The sequence below is a fragment of the Nomascus leucogenys genome, chromosome 7b, assembly GCF_006542625.1.
Source record: "Nomascus leucogenys isolate Asia chromosome 7b, Asia_NLE_v1, whole genome shotgun sequence".
Lineage (NCBI taxonomy): Eukaryota > Metazoa > Chordata > Mammalia > Primates > Hylobatidae > Nomascus > Nomascus leucogenys.
Window position 1 is genome coordinate 78002579 of NC_044387.1, and position 10280 is coordinate 78012858.

Here is a 10280-nt window from a genome sequence, read left to right on the forward strand (position 1 = left end):
TGCTTGACATTTGAAATAAACATTTTTCTATTGTTTTATTGCAAGTGGTCCAATTAATTTTGCTTAGCTACAGTTTGGTCATAAATCAAGTGTTTAAAGACACTACCAAGTTGTTAGGTGCCCAGAGAAAATTTCTCCCTTTTAAAAAGGCCAGGTGATTTTTCCAATGTAATCTTGCCCCCAAAGTAATATCTGAATATGTTTTTGACATGTCTAAATATATATATATAAAGAAATATTTGTTAACACAAAAGCATTTGATCTATGCAGATAAATGCTAATAGATTTAAAAAGCTAATATTAACAAATACCAGAATATGTGAAGTTCCATTTTTAAAGTGTTTGAGCTTACAGAAGAGAACCATTCATTTTAAATGAAGTAAAAAATGCCTTGAAAGTAATTCTTTAGTTGCCCATTGATTAAATTCCATAAACTATGTTTTTAGCTTTAAAATTATGAGCTGTCATAAACTTTATATATTATGAATTTTAAAATATGTTTGAGTCACCTGCAATATAGTTTCATCCCACTGACATCAATTAAAAATAACCCTAATATATTATTTTTATATTTATTCCTCAGGTGGAATGGCTATTTTAATATGCCCAGTGTGGATAAAATGTCACATTTCTGTAACTTTTGACTAAAGAGCCTATATTTATCTAGTTAATGAATTTAAAGGATCTATCTTTCCCTTCATAAAATACCTCTTATTTCCATTAAAGCCCCCCCAAGTTTAATTAATTTAGGATTTTGAATGATTATTGACACCCAATAGTTATTTTTAATATTTGTATTCTTGTTATTTCTGGAACAAAGCCTTTGTGTAGCACTTGGTATTTTGCAAAGTGCTTTTAAAACATTCTTACTTAGTGTATTTCATAGAAGGGAAGGAAAAATGTAGGGTTTAACAGTAACCACTTGCATTGAACATGGAGGCATGTGGTATCATGATATTCTTCACTAAATTTAGCTGTCCCTAATCACAGATCCTAAGGTAATACAATATAATTTTAGTGCATTTCTCCTCATCAGGAATGCTGGAGGTGCATTTTAAGTTTTAATAATAAGTGCTAGAATGACCAAATTGCAGACTAATTGTTTCCATATTGTACTTACAATGAGTTTTTAAAAATGAAAAAGAAATGACTGTATACAATCAATGCTATTTATTGTACCTCTGGGCCTACTCTTCTAAAAATTGTAGCTTATCAATTTTTCTCTGTCAAGCTTGAACTAATGTAAATAATTGAAATAATGTAAAGTTATATTTTCATGTTTTTATAGATACAACATGACAAGAATACATAATGTAAGAGTATTTCAACTATGGATAATGTTGATTGGATAATGCACATCTCAGTTACAAGCAGTACTCATAGTTTAATATCCATGTAACGGTGCATCAATATATTGCTATATAAATATGTCTGTGTGCATATAAGTGAAAAGTGGTCAAACAAGAGTGATGACAGCTGTCTAAAGGTTTTTTTATTCATTTTATATAAAAACTGTTATGGAAAGACCAAAATGTTTATGAACTATTCTTATGTAAATTTACAATTGTCCTTTACTGTACTTTTTTGTTTACAGTATAGTACCTTATTTTCTGCTGTGTAAAGTGGGTGTCAAACTCCAAGAAGACATGCACTTTCTATAACTTCTATTGAAGATATTGGAATTTCCAATTTTTCATGTGTACTATGTCAGAAAATGCTTTCGATTTTATTTTTAAATCTAACATCGGATGGCTTTTCCGGAGTGTTGTAAAAACTTCAATCATACATAAAACATGTTCTTACAAAAGGCAAAGATCTTTATTTTTTTTTTTACTTAATAGTACTTCAAACTAATAACAGTGAGACCAAAAAGTGTATCTAAGTTTATTCCCAAACAAGCCCAACTCTTCCTACTGAACGAGGACATCTTTGCTCAATTTATTTATCAGCTAGGTACAAAGGTAACATAATAAAAATAACTTTTTTGTAAGCTAAAATAATTAACAATTCAGGTCGTTCATACCTACACTCATTAAGTGCTTCACGTATATGTAGGAATATGGCTATGAATTATATTACTCATTTTATTATAGATATACCCTGCTACTACAAGATCAGGCAATACCATCACCAACCATCCCATTGTATGTTATCCGTTCAGCTGCTGTGATAGCCACATTAAAGAGCAGAAAGGTGACTTACTTTAAAAATTCCATAATGTGTTTACAAAAAGGTGTTCTTACAGTATTGTGCTGAAAGAGAGTGTTAATGAGAAGCTAAAATTCTTGCCGCATTGTTTTTTTTACAAAGATAATCATTTTTCAGGTTATTCTATTCACAAATATTCAAAAATTATTAAGACACTATAGTTTTTCAAAGTTACACATTAATATCTTTTAATTTTATAGATTTTAATAGATTTAATGTTTCATACATAAATATACCAATGAATCTGCTTAAGATAACAGTTGGAGATCTTAATTTTCAAATCTGCAGATAATTTAAATATTTTGGTGGTCATGGTAGCAAATAGGAAAAATGAAGGGACGCATTAGCAATATAAGAAAGCTACAGGATGATTTCCAATACAACACCTTAACAATATCATTTAAACAACATTTGTTGAAATTAATTAGAATATGGCAAAATGTGATTTCTCCCCTTTCTTCTACTCTCAATCTCGTCATTTCCTAGAGGTACCGGTCTAGCAAGTTTAAACAAGTAAGTCAAGAATTACTTCTAGGTTAGAATGTATTTCTGGATATTTACATTTTTTCTGCTGGATAAAACTGATTATATATTTCCTTTTGAAGTAAGTGGTTTGATTGACTTAGCCACAAAAGTTGTCATTATTATCAATCTTAATTGATAATGTATGATTATAAATAATAATATTCTATGGGCTTCAGAGAGTATTTTGATTACATTTCACAAATTTTATATGTACTCTCAACAAGCTTATTAAAGGAAATATCAGAATAATATAAACATCTGTTTAAAAATAGAGCAAATTTTGTGCAAAGAGTTCTCATACTTAAAATAGGTTTATTTTTAATCACCAACATAAAAGATGGGTAAGTATAAGTGAATCATCATGATATTCTGAATGAAAATTTGGAAATGCATTAAAAGGTTTGTAAAAGTTGTATCACCTTTTAAGTAGGAAGGGATTCATTCTCTTAATGTGTTGTTTTGGCAAGACCATGAGAACAGAAATTCTATTAGCTACTAATCAGGAAATTATACCTTCTCTATTTATGTGTTTTAAAACAAAACATAGACAGCATATGGCACTCTAAGTACAGAGAGGTTCAAACATGCTTATGTAAGCATGATGATATTTAAACAGGGGGACTAAAACAAAAGCTCTAAGATCCAGTGAATATAGAAAAGTGCCTAGAGTAAATCCAGTTCATAAGAATCTGTGTATGTGTTTTATACCCTGTCTCTATTCATCTCTTCTTGCTTTACCATTTTATGTTCTCTTCTTGCCCTTAAATACTACTGCCATTTTTATACCTATTGTACTTTAAATGGTATCTCATTTTGTAGTTTCATTCATTTTGCTTTTTTTTCATGTTATTCCATCTATTTCTAGCTTGCTTATTGTAACAGATTTTGCTTTGTGGGCACTTGGAATGCAGTTCATTTTATCAAAGACATGACTGACAGTTTCAGAGTCTGCTTAATAACTATAATAAATGACTAAGGATTTCTCTTGTGAAATAAAATTTCTTGTTAAGCTCTATTTCAGCATTTCTCACATATTCTGATTCCATAATTGCCAATTTGTTATACTCCTCCATGTATTTACAGAGTTCCACAATTTATAGAGTTTCTGTAGGAAACAAGGGTCTCTTCTATGACACAGGAAGAATGAGAACTCTATTTGACTGTTTGCTTATCAGAATTCTCTTTCAAAGCCACTTGACACTGAGCACAAGCCAATTCTCCATTTTAATTTCATTCTCAAGCACTTCCAGATTATTCCTTAACTGTCTTTTTTCCCACTAGGTATAAGTAAATTTTGCTATTTGAGAGCCAAATTGCTTTTTCGATATGCATAAACTCACTATTACTTCATTGGATATGCCTGAATTCACTGAATGAATTTGGTCATTTTTCTTTCTTTTTTTTTCCCTTTCAGGTTAATGTGCCAATTTCATTTTACTGTAAATTGTAACGTGGGGGTGTGGATTAAGTCTTGGGAGGTAGTCAAAACCAGGATTCTAGCTTTACCTTCCCTTTTTCTTATGCTTGCCTTTGTCTCCTCAACTGGAGTATTTGGACACTAGGACTGTCTCACTGGAATGATGAAAGGGAATTTGATATGATTATTAAAGATAGGATGCAACATTGTATCTTTTAAAAATAATGGTTTGAAGAAATGGGTTCATGATTGGAGTGCCACTTGGTGCAGAAAATGTTTTTGGTATCCAGATAAGATTTTATTTCATCATCTGAAAGCATTAGTAAAACTGTTCTATCCTGTAACTTTCATTTATTAATTATTTATTCCATCTGACAATATTTATTGAATTTCTTCCTATATAAATATTGGCCAAGGTAAGGGCTAAATTTGAAGCCTCTATTCTGAGGATTAAGTGTTATATTTTCATAAAAGGATGTAGTTCTTTGATCCCATTCATGCAGAAATAATATTATGATTACTTGGATTAGTCTGTGACAATAGTTTGATATTTTCTTTCCAACAATTTTTAACTGAAGACATTCAAACTTTAATTTAGAGCAGATATCTGATAGCATTCCTCAACAGTCTTAAATATGGACTCATATTTTCTTTTCTTATACTAATCTTAGATTGTGTAAATTGTATGTCTATAAATTTATTTGCCATTCATTCAATATTTTTATCTCTATTCTCAAAGAGTCTAATTAAATCCATTAACAAATATCAGAGTTTGGTAATTCTAAATCTCTGCCACCTGTGTAGCTTATGTATGTATATCTAGTGTCTATTTCTTTGTATGAGTGTTAATTCAAAAAACATTCTAAGTATTTTTGCTTAGCAGCTAAACAGCATCTTATATACAAATGGCAACAAAAATTAAAGAATATATATATCCTTATAAATATATACATATATATCTTAAGTAAATATATGTGTATATATTTATTTTTAAAAATCTGGTAATTTTTCAACCAAGAGCCTACCAATTCAGAATTTATTCCAGAAAATGTTTAATGTGAATATCACTATTTGTCAATATTTATTTTTATTTAAATATTTACACTAAATCACACCTAAATTCCATGAGGGTAGTTTATTTCAGATGGGATATCCTCGGGGAAAATTCGAAGTTCTATTAAATTTTGTAAAAAAAAGAAAAACATATTTTGTGTTTAGGAACATATATGTTATATTTTGATTACCATCACTCATTATATTGCTAATATTAATAAGTAAGGAAATTCATTTGATAAGTATCAGAATCAAAACCAGGTATAAATTAATAGATGTATATTTTCTAGTTTTATTTTACTATTTATATTTAATTTAGAGGTTTTATATATATAAATCACGTTTTTTCCCCAGCTTCTTATGGTCAAGAATTTTGTGGTATAAGAAATGTGTGCTCACTGTGCTCATTGGAATTTTATGATTTTAGCTATTGAGTATAGTTGACTCATATCTAAAGGCACTTTTGTGTAAATATTTACAGATTTTAAAGGAAATCGCCTCATGAAAAGATTTGAAAGTTTCTTGAAACCATTATGTAGAAAATGGAAATATGTTGTACTATGAACTATGTATTCTTGCTTTGCCTATGCCTTCTACTTCCCCACCCCTACAAATTAAACCCCGTTTGACCGGTTATCAATTAGAGAATAGTTTTACTGAAGTCTAAGTCATGGGTTGCAATCACATGTAACAGTTAATTTTACATGATTCCTAGATCATAGACAACATATCGAACTTTGCACATCCTTCTTGCAAATATGTGCCTTAGTTCACAGTGAGGGATAATGTGGGTGATTACTGTTCAGCTGTCATGTCTATTTGGGGTTCTTTTTAACTTAAAATGCATTCCTGGCTTTATAATCATATTTAGTATGTATCTTAAAAGGTTTTCAAGTCTGTTTTATGTACATTATCTTGTCAGCTATTTGTGTTAAAGAGATAAACATGTCTGTTCATTTTTATTTAATGTTGTTCGTGTTTCTGTGTGTTTGTGTTCATGTGTGTATTAAAAAATCCACATTCTCTGTAGCATTTACTCTGATAATTATTTATAAAATTGTTAACTTATGAGTTTGTAGTGCAAAAAACACTAGATAAATTGGAATACATTATTTATGGATATTTTTAAAGGGTTTTTAGAAGAAATTAATCAGCCACTCTTAGGCTGGATATACGAGTCAAAGTAACTTAAACTTGAGCCCAAAATTATGCCTTGCTGTTTTTATGTGAAATTTATTTTAAAGGACTTGCTTCATCAAAATTAAATTTCCAAGATCTGCCATTCATAATTAGTTATCAAGCATTTCCACATGGGAAAGTCTTTTGGAATCAAGTTTAAATTGTGTGCAAATCTTTTGCATTTATTTCATCAGAAAAACAACAACTTGTGGGAAATAAAATTACACTTCAATTTCAGAAATAGTTTTCTGGAAATCAGAAAAAAGTATATGCCTCAAATATCTAAATACAGTTTCTAACATCAAAGGTTAGTAAGTTATCGATATAATTTTCAAAGTGTCATGATCATCTTCAGGACACCACTTTCCCTGATGAGATACTTCCCGAGGCTTGGAAAGACTAAGCCACTGGCAAATAGGACATAGCTAGTAAATGACAAACGAAGATTGTATCTCAGGTATGATTCTCTATTTGAATACTTTTTTTTTCCTTTATCGGATAAAATCTCTTTGTTAACATACAAACAGCTATATGTGAGGAAAGTAGGAATGCTCTATTCAGAGGAACATGGGTTTTTTCCCCCTGTAAATGATGTCTTACCTTTTGAATTAGGATACACTCTTGCAATTCAATTTGTATCCAGAAACTTTTCTTACTCTGAGTAGGATATAGTATCATAAAAATGACTGTAGAAACATCATGACAATTTTAAATATTATTGCTATATATTTTTAGTAAGTAATGACATTTATTTGTATTAATATCCTAAATGTTTACGATGAAAACATAATTAATTACTCAATTAGCAATTAGAAAAGAAAGCTACATGTCCATTTTTGCTTAACTGTTGTCCTAAAACCTTTTTTTTAAAAGTTAGATTATAAGACAAATGCAAGTTGTCATTATTATATATGAATTTGCTTCTAGAAAATGTGAAAACGTTTTGCAAATAAAAATATGAATTAGTTAAAATCATAAAGTATGCAACATCAAATATGCATTTTCATATTTCAGATGTTTATAAAGATAGTGGCTTTTAATTCTATTTGATTATAAAATGGTAATATCTGGGCTTAGAGTTTACACAAAACTTCACATTAAAATTTAATACTATCATATAGCAGTATGTAAATTTCAAAGCACTTTCTGTTTGATTCTTAGGTTTTTAGTCATTATTCACACATCACCACATTATTCCTATTGTCATATCATCTTTCCCAATGCAATGGCAAAACCAGAAAATATTTTCAGAAGCATAACACTTATTTAATGTTAGCATTTACTATTTTTACTTCCTCTGTTACACACTTATTTTTCCTATAATTTTGTCTTATCAATCTGGCCAGCTTTCACTTATAAGCATTGACATGACAATGGTTGTTTGATCTTTTAATTTCCTCTTCCTTATCATTAAACCCTATAAAAATCTTTCCTATATATGATTGAGCAAAAGTCTAGTAACCTCTCAAGCAGCATGTTAATGTTTTGTTTTCTTGTGACACCTTACCTGTATCTCCCACACTCACTCTACCCTAAGCAAAGCTAATTAAATATTTTTCATTGTTCAAATGCAGTACCTGGTGGAAATCCCTCTAAAGGAGCAATGATGCTGTACTCTAGTGGTTTGCTTAAACATCAAATTCCTTTATTATAGTGCAAGCCTCCTGAAGCAGAGAATAAATATGTCTTATTTATCATCAAGTACCTGACAGGTTTTGGGAATGATAATAATAACATATAATTACAAAGCACATATTATGTCAGGCATCACATTATGAAGAACACGCTATTGTTATAATCTTCATTTTACAAATAAGGAATTGGAGGCACAGAGAGGTTAGATAATTTGCTCAAAATCACATGGCTAGTAAAACGAAGAACAAGGTTTTGTACCTGGGTTTGAGGGTAGCAGAGTTAGCCCTTGTAACCGTCACATGAAAAGAGATGGGTCACTATATAAATGCTATCAGATAAAAAAAAGTTCTAAAAATAAAAAAAAAGTGTTGACACACCAAACAGCAGACAGGTGCCCAGGGTATAGATTTGTAACAAGCACTCATACATCACTGGAAAACATCACCGAATGTATAATGAAGTGGAGAAAAGGCTATTTAGTGAAGTCCCCATGGGATAGTAGTAGGTGTAGTTGGAAGACTGCTCTAATAAGGCATTTGGGCTAGAGTGAGATCTCTGACAAATGTGCTCCAGTAATAATGGAGAACTGCTAACCTGCCATGTAGAGAGTGTATCACGTTAACTGCAGAGCTTTTGCTTTGCTGAGTTTGGTGCTGGAGTAGAATTGCTAAGAAAATAAGGTGCAATTAATCATAAATTGTCTCCTTCACAGTAATTTTTTATAGCACATTATTTTTATGTAGGGCTGCTTTTTTTTTTTTAAAAAAAAGTTGTATTTTATGGCCAGATTCCTGGAAAATATCGTCTAACTAAATGAAGTTAATTTTCTTTAGGAATATTTCTAATGACTTCCTTTCAAAATGGCCATATTGTTGCAATTTCTCCTTAGCCGCCCCCACCGAGTCAACTCTCACTACTTATAATGTGAACATAGATATTCCTGGGAGATATTTTTCATTCTATCTCAACTCTTTTCAAATTGCACTCTCTATCACATAGGAAAACCATTTTTTCCTATGGATTTAATTACCATCTTTATGCTGAGTTTTCTCAAATGTATGTGCACAGCCCTGGCCATTTTCCTCAGTTCCAGACTTGTATATTCAACTGTTCAGTAATTTATTGTTAATATAATTAATATTATTAATAATAATGACTAATAGTAATTGAAAATCTGTTAGATGCCAGCCACTATTTTAGATTTTACATATATTAATGCGTTTAACACAGAAATGAAATGCAATCTATATTATCATTATCTCTGTTGTACCTTAAATAAATGGAGGTAAAAAGAGATTACATAGTTTGTCCTTAGTCTCAACTGCATCTAGAAATCTCCACAGGGACTCAACCTGAACAGGCTTTAAAACTGAATTCATTATCTTCCCAGTAAAAATTGTTCCTCCTTCTGATAAGTCCCTTTTGGTTACATTTGGTCCGTAGACTACCATTGTAAATGTGAACTTTCTTACTTGTAGAAAAAAACATAAATTCCATTTTAATTATTTGCATAAATGCAGGAGAAACTCTTTCATAGCTAATCTTTCCTTATTCATAATTCACACTTATGAGCATATATAGACACTAATCACGGTATTTTGGAATATTTATAAGTCCAAGAGAAAAAGAAATTCACAAACAATCCTTAATGTTTTGTTTCTTAAATTGTAGTTCATTTTATCTTAGCAATTCATCATCGCTCCTTGTGTTAAAAATCACATCTAGATTGTATTATGTTAGAGTCCTAGAGGGCTCATGCTAATGTTCTGTGCCCTTATTTAATGATGTATTTATTTACTGAATAAATACTTATTGAACATGTATTATGTAGCAGGCTTTATACCATGCTAGGATACATGGTACTACTGTCAGTTACATTTTGTCTATTTCAAGTTGAAAAAAGTAAATTATTCAAGGTGTTTATTAAATTATTTTACTTTCACTTATTCCTTACATGTTTCAAACCCTCTTGCTAGCTTGTTACATTACTTCTTATGAGATGTGGAATTAAATTACTTTAATTTATCCAACAAATATTTATTGAGCACTCACCCATTGTATTGTACTAGGATGATGTCATGTTGATAAAACATACAGAGTCCATCTCTCTTTAGAACTGCCTTGTAACCTGTGAAAAAGATTTTGCACAAGTAATCATACGCAGAAAAAGAGTTATAAAGGAGAATAATGTGTCATGGGAAAAGGCAGGCCCAACTTAGTCTGAGTGGTCTCAGGAAGGCCTCTGTGAGGAAAGTGATGTTTA

The 10280-nt window shown here is 30.4% G+C and overlaps 1 protein-coding gene across 4 annotated transcripts in view; it reads left to right on the plus strand.

The window, feature by feature from the left end:
* Window positions 1–6791, plus strand: part of GRIA2 (glutamate ionotropic receptor AMPA type subunit 2) — a 142889-nt gene extending 136098 nt beyond the window's left edge. For 2 of the 4 annotated variants that reach the window (XM_003257893.4, XM_003257892.4), the window contains exon 16: window positions 1–1532. This exon is cut by the window's left edge and continues 816 nt beyond it. The gene's annotated coding sequence lies outside the window, so the exon portion shown is untranslated. The other 2 variants (XM_004088542.3, XM_003257894.4) reach the window with 1 other exon arrangement.
* Window positions 6792–10280: the final 3489 nt, after the last annotated feature.